The sequence below is a fragment of the Momordica charantia genome (genome assembly GCF_013281855.1).
Source record: "Momordica charantia cultivar OHB3-1 chromosome 1 unlocalized genomic scaffold, Mcharantia_2.0 BLBB01000001.1, whole genome shotgun sequence".
Classification (NCBI taxonomy): domain Eukaryota; kingdom Viridiplantae; phylum Streptophyta; class Magnoliopsida; order Cucurbitales; family Cucurbitaceae; genus Momordica; species Momordica charantia.
The window spans coordinates 5,308,350-5,321,764 of NW_028275157.1; the positions used below are offsets into that span (position 1 = coordinate 5,308,350).

At 39.8% G+C, this 13,415-nt stretch overlaps 1 pseudogene across 1 annotated transcript; it reads right to left on the reverse strand.

Moving 5' to 3' along the window:
* Positions 1 to 405: 405 nt before the first annotated feature.
* Positions 406 to 13,070, reverse strand: LOC111020102 (cell division control protein 48 homolog C-like; annotated as a pseudogene). Its single transcript, XR_015788482.1, has 12 exons — positions 12,631 to 13,070; positions 10,639 to 11,646; positions 3,794 to 4,357; positions 3,528 to 3,680; positions 3,241 to 3,357; positions 3,026 to 3,130; positions 1,648 to 1,713; positions 1,489 to 1,553; positions 1,219 to 1,420; positions 1,000 to 1,130; positions 736 to 905; positions 406 to 633 (listed from the first exon to the last, which is right to left on the reverse strand). The product of XR_015788482.1 is annotated as a cell division control protein 48 homolog C-like (transcript).
* Between the last annotated feature and the right edge of the window lie 345 nt (positions 13,071 to 13,415).

A 13,415-nucleotide genomic window follows, 5' to 3' on the forward strand; every position in this document is an offset into this window, starting at 1 on the left:
AGAACATTTCTGTAATGATCCATTGTGTTTCATTCCTCATTTTTAAGCCATACTTCCAAAATTGTGTACAAATTTGAGAAACAACATAATCTAGTTTCGTGTGACTTATTCACATTCTTAATTTTTTCCAACATAAATAACCTATTATTGTATCATTTCTTACTCACAAAATGCAAAATGAAAAATATAACATAATAATCTTAAATATTTTATTAAAAAAAATCATTCATCATATAAAACTGTATTTTTTTTATTTAAAATTTTAGAGAGGAAGAAAATAAAATTATTACCAAACACGTTTTAGTTTCTCGTTTTATATTTGTAATAAAAAGGAAAGACAAGGAATTGAAAAATAGAAACTAAATGGTGTGCTTTTGGTTGAAAATTACATTTGGTCCATTCCACTAAAGAAACAATTTAGTAATCAATTTTAGTCCTCACCAAAAATATCAGGTTAAAATTTAACAGAACTCTGACTATGGGTTCAAACTTGAGTTGGTTTAAGGATTAAAAAAGAAAGAAAGAAAGAAAGAAAGATTAAAACCCCACCCCAACCTTCCGACATCTCTCTGCATAATTTCAGGAACTCTCACCACACTTCTTTTAACGTATCTCTGACTTCACAATTGAAACCTGAAAAAAGCAAAATCCAACAACCCAATTCAAAAGGGGTTTCTCAAAAGACGAAAAAATCAAAAAGCACAGCGATCAAGGCCCCAAGCTAGAGATGCTCACCACGATGAGCCTGAAAATTCCTATTGGCTTTGGGGCAAGATCAAAGAAAACTCGTTCGAGTGGTACGAAATTCGCCCGAAACTAGAAATACAAATATCAAATTGTCTACTGTAGAATTAACAAGCTCCTTGCTTCCACTTTGAAAAAATTCTGTAGAACCGTTGTTGCCGCTGCCAAGGCAGAAGAGAAGAAAAAAGGGTTAGAAAATGGCTATTTGACCATATTTTGGTTTTGAATATGAAGAGAAAGGTGAATGAATAGTGCCTGTTTTGACACTGATGGACAGATCTTAGCCAGCCCTTGCTCAATATGGGTCATCTTAATGCTAAATGGTGCTGAATTCAAATTACTGTCCACTGATGCATGTTTTTCTTCCAGGGCAACCATTGCAGCTTCTTTCATCAGTCTCATCATAAAATTCACATAAATATGCATTTTTACCATATAACAATAGATGTAAATTCAAACAAGATTAAAACAAACCATTGCAGCAAGATCAGCCCCACTAAAATTTTCGCATGCCTCCATTTGCCCAACGGCCTGTAAATCTACATTAACATCGATACGCATCTTTCGTCCCGGAGCTTTTAAGATCAGTCCCCGTTCATTTGGACCAGGTACAGGAACAAAAACAACGTTGCCCAATCGACCTGGTCGTAGCATGGCACGATCTATGACCTCGAGTCTATAAAAATTAACTTATTAAGAAAATGAACAACTCGATCATGAGAACATAGGAAAAATATATGTTACCTATTTGTAGCACCAATAACAAACACGCCTCGTCGTTGTTCTACTCCATCTAACTCTATGAGCAACTGGAAATGAACAAATGAAAACAAGAAAAAGTGGGTGAAAGGAAGAAGAAATCACCTAATTACAAGCAAACTATCACATTGCACTTCATCTAACCTGGTTCAGTAATTGCTCAACAGCCCTTCCGCTTTCATTATCACGTTTCGCAGTTACAGCATCCATCTACACATAATTGAAAACAAAATGTTTTTCTTTTTTAATGAGAAACCCAACTTCCATTGATACAAGAGGACGTACAAAAAAAACATTCGGACAACCCGACACTCTTGGAGAAAGGGACTGATCCAATGGAATAACACCTAACTAATAATTAAAAAGAAAAAAAAAACCTCCCACAAAGAGGAATTAAATCTAATAAGCTCCCAATTAAACATATTCCCTGATCTCTCCACCCCTAAAAATTCTATTGCTTCTCTCCTAAGAAGCACGGACAAGAACACGCGATATGGATACAAGGACACGGCGACGCGTCAATTTTCAAAAAAGTAGGACACTACATGTTGGGGACACGTTAATTTTTTAAATGATTTTTAATTAATATTTAAATAGAAATTATATATATATATATATAATAAAACCTAACTCATAGCCCCAAATTAGCCCCAAATTTTCTCTCATAATAAAGAAGACCCTATTTTCATCTTTGATTCCCTCTTCCCACTTAATAATCCAGCCCTAGTTTTTATCTCTTTCTTCACAACCCACTACCCTCCTACTTCTTTCTCTCGCCTCCTTTCCTCTCATCCTTCTCCTTTCTCAACATCACCACCTCTTCTTCCTTCTTCTTTATCTTCTTCTTTGCTCACCTATCTTCTATAGGTTTCGGGAGTACGTGACTTTTAGTTGATTTTTATTTGGTTTCTAGAGAAGAAAAAATACCCCTAGCTTGGACTTCAGTTGATGAAGAAATAAGAAAACTAGGTAGGAGGAAAAAAAAAAAGAATATGGAAGTGGGAGGATAAAGATCAAAAAGGAAAAAAAAAAGGACACTCGCGTATCCCAGACGTGTCCCCAATGTGTCCCAAGTGTGTCGGATTATTTAAAATTAAAAAAAAAATTAAAAATTAGTTTACCGACACTTCTTCATCTTGAGCATGTCTGTGCTACCTGCTTCTCCCAAGCCAAAATGTAAATATCATAAATCTAAACCTTTCTAATCTACCATACTGTTTTGTATCCTCGATGATGGAGAAGATCTAGGAGATCACCCACGTTAGAGCTTCCCTTGCGGAGGTTGTTGTTTTGTAGTTGCCCTTATAAATTTTATAGTAACTATGATTTTTTTTTTATTAATGTTGGTTAGGGAAACCTTTAGCCCATGGCTTGTTTGGTTGATTTTTTATCACCTATTTCAGACTTCATGTTAAACACAAATATTTTAGATTAAAGTAAAATTCCTTGTTACCCAAAACCTTCATACAAAAAAGGATCAAAAGCAACAATAACTAGCAAATAGCAAAACGGAGTCACATACCTCATCGAAAAAAATAATGCATGGTGTGCATGTCCTGGCCCGACTGAATAGTGTCCGAACAGCTAGCTCACTCTCTCCAACATATTTACTTAGAAGCTCGGGACCCTAGGCAACAAAGAAATCAATCTGAGTTTATAACATATGTGTATTCAGAATATCAAACCAACCAAAAAAATTTGAAAGGATAGCTTATTCTTGTCACTTTAATACCAAACCTTAACGTGAATGAAGTTGGCACCGGCCTCATTTGCAACGGCCTGGGCAACTAGTGTTTTACCACATCCTGGAGGACCATATAGCAAAATGCCAGTCCCTAGATTCATGCCAAGGCCCTTTCCAATAACAATTTAGAGAAATTAAATTTTGTTCAAAAAACACAGTGATGAAAATGATAGATACCATAATTGTATATTTGTTAAAACTAGTGCTTTCATTAATAAAAATAAAATCAACTAAAATAATGATACTACAAGTATAGATGAGGAAACAAAAAAATAAATACCTCGTAATCTTCAGGATATTTTACCTGATTAACTATATGGCGATCAAACTCTATTCTTAGTTTTTCCAAGCCTCCAACATCTTCCCATCTTACATTGGGAATGGAAGAAAACCCTTCTCTTTTCAAGGAAGGTTGCACCACTTTAATTGCTTCCTGCATAATATCATAAAATAGAAGCAACAAGAACAAAAATAATCGATACCATTAATTTGGAAAAATTGATTAATTATATGAAATAAGTCTGTTAAAAAGAATTATTCAATCACCTCAAAGTCAGTCATGGTTATAGCCACCTTTTCAAGATCTTCAGGCAACCAGGGTCGCTTCCACAAATCTTCTACAAGTGTCTCATCTACACAGTCTGTGGATGACTCACGTTCTCTTTGATTAATAACTCTCTCAAGGGCAAGATTACTGGCTTCATTAATCAACATTGTTAAATCAACTCCTACAAACCCTGGAGTTGCCCTTGCTATTTTTAAAATATCAACAGAACCTTCGAATCTCAAAGTTTTAGTAAAGGTAGAGAGAATTTCAACCCTTGATTATTAAGGAGGCCTGCTCGTTTTGAATTCCCTATCAAAACCAGCAGGCCTCCTTAATGCCGGATCAATAACATCAGGCTTATTCGTAGCACCAATCACAAGAATAGGTGCATTAGCGGAATTTACATGTTTGTCGAAACTGTCCATGCAAGTCATTAATTGTGTTACAATTCGTCTCTCCATCTCTCTTTGATGCAATTGCATCAATTTCATCGATAAATACTATTGATGGTGATGTCCTATAGGCATTCGAGAATAACTCTCTAATACTTTTTTCACACGCACCTGAAAAGTTGCCACAATCTCTCCAATAAAAAGGAGAAGTAAAGATTTGTAAAGCCAAATAACATAAAAATAGATAAAAAGGTTTAAGGATGCAATCACATAGTGCTGACATATGTACTCTCTCGTAAACCAGGATTTCAAAGACCACAAATTAAATGTCTATGCTTAGATAACCAATAGCTACATTTTGGAAAAGAGCGAACAAAAAAACATAAAAGAATGTACTTGATACACCTGCAAATTCAGTAGCCGAAATACTGTAGAAAGGCACACCGGTTTCATTTGCTAATGGTCGTCCGATGAAAGCAGCTAATTGGATTAAAACTCATGAAGAGACTCGGCCCAAGCCCATGACCCATAAGTTCATGGCCTATAAAAGACCCACCAAGACTCTATAATAGATGGGTCCTCATTTGGAGGAGCAAGAAGAAAGAAGAAAGAAGAAAGAAGAAAAAGTCAGAAAAGGGAAGAAGAATTTGATTCAGAGTCAAGCGAAGCATCGAGACTTGAAGAGTACGAGACTTCAAGAACATTGGATCTTCTCTCCCCAAACAACAATACTTGAAGACTCCATCAAACTGCAAAGTCTTCATCAAATTGACTGAAGAACTTCACGAGCTGCAAAATCGAAGCACTTCACAAGCTGCAAATTCGAAGAACTTCAACAAGCTGCAAAGTCGAAGAACCTCAGCAAGCTGTAAAGTCAGAGCACTTCACAAGCTGCAAAGCCAAAGAACTTCATCAAGCCACAAACTTCACCGAGCATCAAGCTTCACAGCCGAAGACTCTAAAGATTCTTTAATACATTAGAAGCTGAAGACGCAGACTCTTTGATTCGAGAACAAGCTCACAAGCCCTTCAATTAAAGTTTACATTTGAGAGAATTAATCATAGGATTATACATTAGAGATTGTAACACCCACATACATAAATACAAAATGAAGTTTATTAATTCGAGTTTTCTCTTATTGAATTTCTCGTCGAACAAATTGGCACGTCCGGTGGGACATCTCTACCTCTCATCTCTTTCTCTCAAACTGAAGTAATGGCATCAAAAGAAGCTTCATCCGCCATGGAAGAAAAGTTGGTGGAAATGGAGAAGAAACTTAACATGCTGACAAAAATGGTCGAAGAGAGGGACTATAATATTGCTTCTCTTCTAGATCGAAAGTCAACATGTTGCAAATGTCGCTGAGTCCAGCCAAAATCACAATGTGAAAGTCAGCGACAAAAGAAAGAACATCATTCAAGAAGAACAACAGGAACACTCTGTTTCAATTGCTTCACTGTCTGTTCAGCAGCTCCAAGATATGATCACAAATTCGATCAGAGCTCAATATGGCGGACCTTCTCAAAACTCCCTAATGTACTCCAAGTTGTACACCAAGAGGATTGACGACTTGAGAATGCCAATTGGATATGAGCACCGAAGTTTTAGCAATTTGACGGAAAGGGTAATCCTAAGAAACATATTGCTAATTTCGTTGAGACATGTGAAAATGCTGGCACTCGAGGAGATCTACTCGTCAAACAATTTGTCCGAACATTAAAGGGCAATGTTTTTTACTGGTACACAGATCTGGAGCCTAAATCTATCAATGATTGGGAACAGTTGGAAAGAGAGTTCTTAAATCGCTTCTACAGTATAAGGCGAACTATAAGTATGATGGAACTCACCAACACCAAGCAACGAAAAGATGAACTTGTTGTTGACTACATCAATAGGTGAAAAGCTTTAAGTCTCGAGAAGTCTGTCACACCTACCCCATCTGAACCACTGACAGAGGATGTTGACCCATCAAAAGCACCCCCCAACCTCGATTAAAGGGAAGGAAAAAGTCACTGCTACCCTCCCTCCCTATGAACCGCCTCCCAAAGCATTGGTGCAGAAGCCATCCCCTAATAGGGATAAAACCCAACCCATCTCTCTCCTACAAAGAAGGAAACCTAGCCCCATACCTAGCAGCCCTTTCATTGATGACCTTGATGAGGTTGACTATTTTTCGAGTCCGCTCCCCGATGATAGCCCACACTTTTGGCTATCCGCAATAGCCCTTCCACACCCATTATCCCCACCATTCTTTTTGGTGATTTATCGATTACCGAGGCAGCCCCCCTTCACATTTCTACCCCTACACAACCCAACTCACCATCCAACACCCTATCCATCGCCAACCCATCCAAACAACCCTCTTCACCCCCCATGGCCACTGACACTGCCACACTGCCGCACTACCCACACTGGCAGACACCTATGACAGCCCTGTCTTTACTGACGAAAACCTGGCCAAAAACCTCTTCTCTCCAAGCTATCTCCAACGTTACTTGGCCAGCTACCTACAGGAGTCGGGTTTATGCATCATGGCCATCCCACAAGTAGAAACTAAGGCCAAAAAGCCTTCCAAAACCCAAAAACCCAAAACAGGCACGCGAGAGCTAAGGAACCTAACTTCATCCATCAACTATGATAAACAAAAGCTTTTAAAGGGGGGACCATCCCGTGCCAAATGAAGATCCTCTCTTGGAATGTAAGGGGTCTAGGCTCATGGAAGAAGAGGGCCCTCATCAAGCAAACTATCTCCCACATTAATCCTAGTGTGGTGATCCTACGGGAAACAAAGATGGCTATTATTGACCCCTCAATTGTTAAATCCCTTTGGAGTTCCCATGGGATAAATTGGGTGACTCTTGGCACTGTGGGTTCAACTGGTGGGATACTTATCCTTTGGGACGACGCCGCCTTTACAACAAGGGAGATTATTGAAGGTGTTTTTTCCCTTTCCCTAAACTTTATCTTAGCTTACGGTTTCTCTTTCTGGATCACGGGAATCTATGGTCCATCCACCTCTAAGCACCACCATCATTTTTGGCAGGAGCTCAAAGATCTTTCTGACTTTTGTCCGATCTTTGGATATTAGCTGGGGACTTTAACGTCACCAGATGGTCTTGGGAAAAATCCAGTGGCCGCCCCCTCACCAAAAGTATGCAGACATTCAACTCCTTCATTGATGGATCTGGTCTCATTGATATTCCCCTCAGCAACGGCAAGCTCACGTGGTCCCGGAACCAATCACACTCCTTAATCGATTGCTTCCTATTGGCTAAAGGGTGCACGGACAAACTTGGGATGCCAACTGCTAAGAGACTGGACAGAACCACATCCGATCATTTCCCCATCCTCCTGGAATTTGGACAAAACAATTGGGGCCCAACACCCAGAGTCTTGGTGGAATAGAAACCCCATCCATGGTTGGCCTGGCCATGGCTTGATGATGAAGCTCAAAGCATTGAAGCTAGCCCTAAAGGTGTGGAACAAAGAACACTTCAGTTGCATACACTCTCAAAAGGACAGCCCATCCAGTCCTTATCCACACTGGATGATTTGGAAGGAACCCGCACCCTATCCCCTGACAAGGTTCAGGAGCGCCTGACTATTTGTGAGGAATTACTCTCTCTTGCTGCTAAAGAAGAGATTTTCTGGAGACAGAAATGCAAGCTAAAATGGCTACATGAGGGGGATGAAAATACTAAATTCTTCCCCCGTTTCCTAGCAAACAAAAGAAGACGAAGCACCATTACTGAACTACTCTCTCAGGTAGGTAATAGCCTCACACAAATTGGGGATATTGAAAAGGAATTCATTGATTTCTACTCATCCCTCTACACTAGGAAAGCTGGACAGAGAAGTTGCCCTACCAATCTCCCATGGGGATCCCATCACTATAGACAACTCTACAAGGCTGGAGCTCCCTTTCACGGACGAGGAGATCTGCAAAGCAGTCTCCTGTGTTGGAAAGGACAAAGCCCCTGGGCCGGATGGTTTCACCGCAGAATTTTTCAAAAGTCATGGAATACTATCAAATCTGATATTTTGGTAATGTTCCAAGATTTTTTCCAAAATGGAATCATCAATGCTGCATTAAACAAGACCTATATTTGCCTCATCCCAAAGCGAAAAGATGCAAAAACAGTCCATGACTATCGCCCTATCAGCCTCATTCCTTGTGCATACAAAATCATTGCCCGTGTCCTATCCGAGAGGCTCAAAAACCTGCTGCCCCAAACGATTACAGCCTACCAGTCCGCATTTGTAGAAGGTAGATAGGTCCTTGACTCTTCTCTTTTAGCCAATGAAATTATTGACGATTGGAAGGTGAGAAAAGAAGAAGGTGTGGTTTGAAAAGGCTTTTGACATGGTAGACTGGGATTTTCTAGACATGATTCTCCACCACAAAGGCTTTGGAGTGAGATGGAGGAAATGGATCCGAGCTTGCATTTCTACCACTAGTTTCTCCATTATCATCAACGAAAAACCAAGAGGCAAAATCACAGCCATAAGAGGATTAAGGCAAGGGGATCCGCTGTCACCTTTCCTCTTTATCTTGATCATGGACGTCCTTAGCCGTTTGCTCCTCCATGGCGAACAAAATGGCTCCATATCAGGTTATGTCTCTAGATGTGGATTGGTTTCTATTAACCAGATGACACACTCTTATTTTCTAAGATGGATCCTTCCACCATCAAATCTCTCCACAAAACCATCAAATATTTTGAGCTTGCCTCGGGTCTCAACATCAACTACAAAAAGTCCAGCGTTTTTGGAGTGGCTATTAATCCACAAATAACAACTCAGATTGCTATAGAGTGGGGCTGCACATCTGGGACATGGCCAAGCACATATTTGGGACTCCCCCTAAATGGAACCATAGAAAGGAAGGCTTCTGGCTCCCTTTAATTGAAAAACTCCAGCAAAGTAGATGGAAAAACCTTTTCATTTCCAAAGGAGGCAGATTTACTATCTTACAATCTGTCCCTACAAACCTCCCTATCTATTACCTCTCCCTTTTCAAGCTTCCTGGAAAGGCTGCGGATCGTCTTAGTAAAATATTCAGAGATTTATTGTGGGAGGGATCGAACTCAAATGGCAAGCCCAATCTTATTAACTGGACCCGCACCCAACTACCGCTACACGAAGGAGGCCTTGGCGTTGGTAACATCAACCATAGGAACCGAGCTTTATTATCTAAATGGATTTGGAGATTCATTACGGAGCCAAACCACCTATGGAGGAGACTCGTAGCGGCCAAATACAATGGCGGTTACCTGGCCATCCATTCGCAGAAATCGTTTCAAGGGGCCATGGACTGGAATTACTAAGCAAATCAGCATTGTCAGGACATATGCCATTTGCAAAGTGGGTGAAAGAAGCGCTCTCAATTTTTGGCACGATACATGGCTATCACAAGGGACTCTGGACAGCCTCTATCCAAATCTCTATGCTATTTCGACCAACAAAGAAGCCACTATTTCAGAGCTTTGGTCACACGCCACAGCCTCCTGGGATTACAACTTCCGCCGACCACTAAAAGACGATGAGCTCTCTGATTGGTTAGCTCTCTCCCCATATACTAGACTCAACCACACCTACCTCCCTTAATGACCAATGGACATGGCCTTTGGAAACCAACAGATCTTTTTCTACAAAATCTGCCTATCGCATTCTCACCACTAACAAAGATCTCACTGCCTCCACTCTATTCCCTCGTATTTGGCATGGGAGATGCCCAAGGAAAGTCAAGTTCTTCTGCTGGGAACTTAGTCATGGGGCGATCAATACCCATAACAGACTACAGAAAAAGCTCCCTCACATCACCCTATCCCCAAACAGTTGCCTTCTCTAATTTAAAGCTACAGAAACACAGGGTCACCTATTCACACAATGTGATTTCGCTTATCAATTTTGGAGCCAACTACTCGCAACTTTTGGATGGGAAACTCCCCTACACACAAATCCTACTATCTTTCTTGACCAGATATTGGCGGGGCACCCATTTAAGAGAAGAAAACAGACTCTATGGATACAGTTTTATCGGGCCTTCTTTTGGAATCTTTGGTTGGAAAGGAACAACAGAGTTTTCAATGACAAAGGCTCTCCCCTTTTGATTTATTTTTTGATAGGGTCATTACCTTAGCTCTCAGATGGTGCAAATGTTTCTATCCAATTTTTAGTAGCTATTCTCTAAGTAATCTTATTACAAGTTGGAAAGCTCTCTTGTAATTGCCCATGTGGCCTTTTGTATATTTCATACCATCAATGAAATATTTGTTTCATATCAAAAAAAAAAAGACAGTAAAAAGGTTTAAGGATGTAATCACATAGTGCTGACATATGTACTCTCTCGTAACCAGGATTTCAAAGACCACAAATTAAATCACTATGCTTAGATAACCAATTGCTACATTTTGAAAAAGAGGAAACAAAAAAACATAAAAGAATGTACCTGATACACCTGAAACAAATTCAGTACCCGAAATACTGTAGAAAGGCACGCCGGTTTCATTTGCTATGGCATGAGCCAATGTGGTCTTACCACAGCCAGGGGGTCCATGAAACAAAACTCCACCGATGGGTCTGACCCCAAGATACCGAGGCAGCTGCGAATGGTAGAAGGGCACAATCACCTTGTTCTTTAATTCCTTCAGCACACCCTGCATCCCTGCTAAAATCTTTAAACCTAGGCCCATTATCAACACAACTCTGGTCCTTCCTACTCAATGCTTCTTTGCTTACTTCATTCCCCACATCAATTCTTTTAGCCTCATTATTTTCAATGGCAATGTCCAATTCCAGATTCTTGGACTTGGCTTCGTTCGACTCAGTATAAGATGCTCGAAGCATAGAGTTCATAAAATCAAACTCTCCATAGTTAGCTTCCTCCGACATTGACACGACGCCGTCGCCACTCTTGTCAGAATAAGACATTGAAGACATATCATCCCTATCACTTTGCTGCATTCTCTTAAGAGGTATAGTTTCCATACTCTGCAACCTCTGCTCAATCACATTGACTCTCTTGAACCTCTTTTTCCGAAAGGTATTTTCACAACCACGATCGGCATCTTGATCTTCCAAATCCACAAGTTGACGTTTCATCGTATTCGTTGTCGAGGTAGATAACGAGGATTTATTACTCTTTTTCATCTTGGGCCCAGAAATTTCGAGCGACTCAAGAGTTCTTTGGACAATCGAAGAGAATGGCAATCTCTTGAGCCCCCCGTAGTCTCTGTAATTGGATTGAAGATGGTCGATGATGTCGTCTACGGTAGGACAATTACGCTGACAAGACCTAATCCGCTGAAGAAGAAAACCTCGATTCACTACAGAGGGCGACCTGCTGCCGGCCATGTTCCCGAAATAAGACTGAGACGATATGAAGAGATTATGGTTGCTTACTCTTCTTTCTTTTCTTAAATAGGTTCAATGAGAGTTGGGTTGGCCTTACCTACAACTACAAATAAACACAATTATATTCTTGAATAGAATAAAAATAAGAAAAATAACAAATCAACTCTAATTATAAGAAAATTTTATATAATTAACCTATTAACTTACGTCTCCCTTTTTAACTATGAAAAAAATTAGTAGTTCTTTTTCGTTGGCATTCTATTATTACTCATTTGATAATAGACGACTTTTATACCCGAAGCCTCGATACTCATCTTTGTCCACAGTTTGGCATATCGACCCCCGACCTTTGTACCCGGAGCCTCGATACACAACTAGTGACATATCAGCCCTCTAGCCCGAATACTCACCCAACAAAACCAAAACTCTCACCATAGTCCTACATGTTTCTAAGCCATGACACATGCATCAAACGTCTCACAATAATTCATCATGCTTCTTAAACCACAACCAACGTGCGAACAACTGAACAATAATACCAATATGCTTCCACAACATAATAAATTTTCAACAACATGCTTTACAGAGATTGTAGTCATAACAGAGCATAGTCAAACAATTATAACCAACCAGAATTAATCACAATCATTCCAAACATCCAACATCCGTAGAGAACAATATCCAACGAGTACTAAGGGATAAAACACACAATTTAAAACATGCAATTCATACATAGCACACAACAAACATCCCTCTAAGTAATAACTACTTACTAACAAAGTCCTAACGCACAAACATCCCTCTAAGTAATAACTACTTACTAACAAAGTCCTAACTACTTACTAACAAAGTCCTAACGCGCTACTAAGCTCGTCGAAGGGTTCCTAAATCCAAAAAAAACCAAACTTTGGTTAGAAACAACTCAAAAACACCTTAATCGAATCGAAACTAATTTTATGTGAGTAGTCTTACGCCAAAACCACTTGAGGTACGAGTGGGTCGATGTCGAATGAGCCCGACACTTGAGTTCAGAAAGACTCAAACTTGCTGGTTTGATACCGAAAAGCAATTGTTAACTCAAATCAACCTTTGTTTGAGCATGGGTAGGTGCCGAATAAATGTCGAAGGAGGTGGGTATCACAAATCGAGCTTCAAACAAGGTGGGTCACCGCCAAACGTCCTCAAAACGCTGCTGTAACGTGAATCGCCGTTGGAATGTCACTAATCGCTCGTGAGACGGCGGAGACTCACCGGATCTGGACTAAAAAACTCGAATCCCACCGCTGGTTTTGTTGCTCGAGTTGCTGCTACTGAAACACGCCGCCGTGGGTTCGTTCGCGTTGCCGTCCGCCGCGAATCATTGTCGTGGAGTCGCCGCCTGTTCTGGGTTGCTGCGCCGCCGTGAGTCTCGCCGGAGGATGACGTCCGTGGTTTTTGGCCGCTGGTGATGAAGAAGAAGAGGGGGCAGACGGGGTTAGGGTTTTTTATTTTTTTTATTTTATCAAACTTTCACTTAATTTATTTTGAAAATTAGGAAGCCCAAATACCACAAATTAAAAGAAACCCCATGGCTCTCTACAAAGTTAAAATTCTAATTTCAACAAATCTAACCTTAACCATCTACAATTAAATCTAACGGCCAAAAAAAGTCCAAATAACAAAATATTAATGATTTAAAAGGGATTTTTTTTTAATAATACTCATTTTAAAACATATTCCAAATATATGTCATTTTCGAAACTATTTCCAAGAATAATGAATGAAAAATAGCAGGTCGTTTACCTGTGAAATGGCACAACATAGTCATTTCTGACCAACCACGTTAATTTTTTTTAAATAACTATTTCTTGTCTCTCGAACCAAATTCGTTTT